Source organism: Gossypium hirsutum, unplaced genomic scaffold, assembly GCF_007990345.1.
Source record: "Gossypium hirsutum isolate 1008001.06 unplaced genomic scaffold, Gossypium_hirsutum_v2.1 scaffold_29, whole genome shotgun sequence".
Lineage (NCBI taxonomy): Eukaryota > Viridiplantae > Streptophyta > Magnoliopsida > Malvales > Malvaceae > Gossypium > Gossypium hirsutum.
The window spans coordinates 37,501-42,500 of NW_024402773.1; positions in this window are offsets into that span (position 1 = coordinate 37,501).

Sequence of the window (5,000 nt, forward strand, 5' to 3'; positions counted from 1 at the left end):
ATTAAAAATACTAACTGTAAGTGGCGTAAAAAAACTGCCCATATTTCAGGCATGTACGGGAGCCTCGGGCAACATCCGCAACGTAGGCCATCCCGTGGTGCGAGTCATTGGGCAATATCGACACATTGGTGCCTCAGATGTGCGGGAGCGTTGGGCTGAAAGAAGTGTCCCTATTTTAGACATCTGAAACCTGTCCCTGTTTCAGACACATGAATGTCTACTGGTAGCACATTGACCAAGTTTTTTATCTTTTTAGGGGGGAAGTGATATTGAGCAACCAGGGGTTATCCAGGGCACTACCCACGCCCATCGCATGCCCGGACATTGGTGCCCTCCCACCACCAGTTAGATTCCCTGCGATGCTCTGAGGATCCATCCCGGCGATAATCCGGTGAGCCATCTAGGGATATACAAAACGGCGCAACGAGTCTTTCCCCAATCCCAAAAGGTAGAATTCAGATATCGTTACATGTTCGGTACCCAATAATGAGTGAACCATCCCAAAGGTAGAATTCGGATACTATTGCATGTTCGGTGCCCAACAATGAATGAATCGTCCCTGTCCCTCCTCTTTTGCAAGAAAAGCCTCTGGCACCTTTAGCCCCCGGTCGTGCGGTAGCTTCGTACACCATCGGCAGCGTGTGCCATCCCATAGTGTGAGGCCATCGGGTGCCACTGGCCCCTTCGATGTGTCAGAACATCGGGCAGCATCGACACCTTGGTACATCAAATGTGCGGGAGGGTCGAGCACCAAAGCTAATTTTGGGCCCCCGTTGGTGCAGAAGCATCGGCACCATAAAGTGTCCTTGTTTCAGACACATGAATGTCGCCTGGTGCAGAAGCAGAATCGTTGGCTGAATTTGGTGAGAAGAAAGACAGGCCTGAGTCCTTTAAGCCCAAGTTCCAGCCAAAGGAAATAGTAGGGGAGACAAAGAAAGGCCCCCTAGAAATGAAAACGGTAAGAAGCCTTGGGACAAAAGGAAGAGTGGGCCTATAAGGTGCTTCCATTGTGATGGCTCACACATGATTAAGGATTTTCCAAAGAAGGCTGCGCTCTCCGCTATGGAAGCAAAAGTTGAGTCCGATGTGGAGGATAACAATCTTGGTTCAATACTAGGGGGTATTGAAGACAAGATGAGTCATGGGTTGATGTCTGCGGACATCATGGTAGCTGGGAAAAAGTTGAATGCACTTGTCGACACAGGTGCGTTTGATTTATTCATGTCCGAAGGGGCTGCTCATATACTTGGCCTCAAGATTAAAAATAAGCCGGGTTAGATTCAGACGGTGAATTCAGAAAGTGTTCCAATCAAGGGGATTACAAATGGAGTAAATCTCCAATTTGGCGATTTGACCGGTAAGGCATCCATCAAGGTAATACTACTTGATGACTATGATTTTGTAGTTGGCTTGAGTTTTCTTGATCAGGTTAATGCGACGATTTGTCCTTCCGGTAATTTCATGGTGATTTCGGATTCGAACCATTAATGCATGGTGAGATTGACAAGAAAGGGGAGCCTGGAAGGGAAAACATTATCCAATTTGCTAAGGGAGTACGTAGAGATGAAGTCTCCTACTTAGCCACTTTGAAGATTGAGGAAACCGATAAGACCGTGGGTGAGATTCCTAAGAAAGTGGGCCAAGTACTACAATCCTTTCGAGATGTGATACCTGCAAACTTGCCAAAGAGTTTTCCACCTAAGAGGGAGGTGGATCATAGGATCGAATTGGTGTCCAACATGGTGCCACCAGCTAGGGCCCCATATCGTATGTCCCCGCCAAAATTGGAGGAACTACGGAAACAATTAAAGGAGCTTTTAGATGCGGGATTAATTAGGCCATCTAAATCTCTGTATGGTGCACTGGTACTATTTCAAAAGAAACCTAATGGGTCATTACGGATGTGTATTGATTATCGGGCCCTAAACAAGATCACCGTGAGGAATAGGTACCCTATTCCCCTCATTGCAGACTTGTTCAACCAGCTTGGTAGTGCGAGATGGTTTACAAAGTTGGACTTGAGATCGGGGTACCATCAAGTTAGGATAGCCGAAGGAGACGAGCCAAAGACAACTTGTGTGACGCGGTATGGCTCGTATGAGTTTTTGGTGATACCATTCGGACTCACGAATGCCCCAGCTACATTCTGCACCTTGATGAATATGGTACTTCAACCTTTCCTTGATTGTTTTGTGGTTGTTTACCTTGACGATATTGTGGTGTACAGTAAGTCACTCGATGAACATGTAAAACATTTAAAGGAAGTGTTCCAAACTTTGAGGGAAAATGAGTTGTTCGTCAAAGAGGAGAAATGCACATTTGCTTAACGAGATGTGCCATTTGTAGGCCACATTGTGGGAGGTGGCAAGATCCGGATGGATGAAAGCAAGGTTCAGGCCATTGCCGAGTGGGAGCTCCAACCAAGGTGACAGAGTTGAGATCTTTCCTTGGGTTGGCAAACTACTATAGAGACTTTATCGAAGGCTACTCTAGAATTACTGCACCCTTGATGGACATGTTGAAAAAGGGTAAGGTATGGGATTGGAACCCACGGTGTGATTGGGCCTTCAATCAATTGAAGCAAGTAATGACAAGTGAGCCCGTACTTACATTACCGGATTACTCGAAGCCTTATGAAGTATGCACGGATGCGTCAGATTATGCCATTGGGGTAGTACTAATGCAAGAGGGTCATCCCATTACTTTCGAAAGTCGAAAACTTAATATGACAAAGCGGAGATATACGGTCCGAGAGAAGAAAATGACCGCTATGGTTCATTGCTTGCGCACACGGAGGCATTACTTACTGGGTTCCAGGTTCATCGTCCTTATCGATAATGTTGCCAACAGTTATTTTCTAACCCAGAAAAAGATGTCTCCAAAACAGGCTCGTTGGCAGGTTTTTCTAGTGGAGTTCGATTTCATAATAGAATACAAGCCAGGAAGTGCCAACATGGTGGCTGATGCACTTAGCCAAAAGATGGAATTCGCAGCCATCAGTCAACCCTACGGGTCCTTATTAGAATGCATTCGAGAAGGGTTGTCCCATGACCCCACAGCCAAAAGCTTGATTGAGCTGGCCAATAAGGGGAAAACGAGGAGATTTTAGCTTGATGGGGAATTACTATACACCCATGGGCACCGCCTCTATGTGCCTCACTGTGGGAAATTGCGCAAGGAAATCATGAAAGAATGCCATGACTCACGATGGGCAGGCCATCCGGGAATGCACCGTACCTTGGCCCTTTTGGAGGATCGATACTATTGGCCTCACATGGGTGAAGATGTGGAGACCTATGTGAAGACTTGTCTAGTGTGCCAACAAGACAAGGTTGAGTTAAAGAGTCCCACCGCCTTGTTACAACCCTTGCCCATTCCAGAAAGGCCATGGAAGAGTGTATCCATGGATTTTATTGTGGGTTTGCCTAAGTCTGACGGATTTGCAAGTTTTCTTGTTGTGGCAGACATGTTTTCAAAGTATGCGACGTTTATTCCTGCTACCAAGGAGTGCCATGCTGAGGAGGCAGCTCGCTTATTTCTTAGACACGTGGTAAATTATTAGGGAGTGGCGATGTCTATTATCAGTGATCGAGATGGGAGATTTACGGGCTGGTTCTGGACACAGCTGTTCAAGTCAATGGACTCGGACTTGAACTTCTCCATAAGCATGCATCCACAAATTGATGGGCAAACTGAACGAGTGAATGCATTGTTGGAGACATATCTTTGACACTATGTGAGTGCCACGCAAAGGGATTGGCCTAAGTTGTTGGATATGGCCCAATTTTCATACAACTTGTAGCGAAGTGGGGCAACGAATCAAAGTCCATTCGAGATAGTGACGGGCCAACAGCCACTCACACCCAACACTATTGCGACCCGTTATACAGGACCAAATCCTGCTGCGTATCAATTTGCGAAGGATTGGAAAGAAAATAATAACTTGGCTAGGGCTTGTTTACAAAAAGCAAGCAAGTGCAACAAGATGTGGGCCGATCTGAATCGAAGGGATGTGTAGTTTCAGGTGGGGGACTCAGTCCTTGCCAAACTACACTTGATGTTGCGATATGCGAGTTCCCACAAGGGGCTTGTGGGAAGGTATGAGGAGCCGTTTAAAGTCTTGAAGAGGTAGGCAAGATGGCCTACAAGCTTGAGTTGCTAGCAAAACTGAAGCTCCACCCAGTGTTCCATGTAAGTATGCTCAAGCCATACCATAGGGATCAAGAGGATCCAAATCGAGGCAAGTCGAAACGAGTACCAATGGGGGTAAAAGACACGACATGAATACTTGGTACGATGGAAAGGACTACCTGACAGCAAAGCAAGTTGGAAACCTGCCGAGGCATTGTGGCAATTCCAATAGAAGATATCCCAGTTCCATGAGGGGGACGCGACGAGGGCGTTGCTAGAAGAAGTGGGGGAGAATGTCATGGGTTGCAAAGGGAAACTTGCAACCATGACGGACTTGTGCGATTTATCGCTTTTGAGGGAGGCCATTTGGCCCTATCAGACTGGTCCAGTGCTTGGAGAGATTGAAAGCCCATCTCCGAAGCTTGGTAAATATGGAAAGTAATCTTCAAAGATATGCTTGGCAAATATGGAAGGGGATCTTTAAAGATATGCGATCCTAGACTTTAATGTAATCTTTAAAAGATACGATTCTGCAATCTTAGAGATTTGATATCTTGATAGCTTTAGATATTAGCCATTGATGTATTTCGATCTATACCATTGATATTGGGAAGACTCAACTACAAATAGAGGCCTCTCCCCCTTATTGTATTCATTCAGTTATTAATAGAATTTTGAGAGCATTCACTCAAACTTTTCTCTCAAGTGTTCTTATTTTTCTGTGGCTTTTGTTCATCTTTTGAGATAGTTCTTACTTCGTTCTTCTGCTGTTCTTCGTGGCTTCTTTAGAAGAGTTCGATTGAATCCTCAATTGTTGCGAGATAGGCCGACTTAGGCGTTTTTGAGCAGAGAAATGCTTAAGGCCGCAC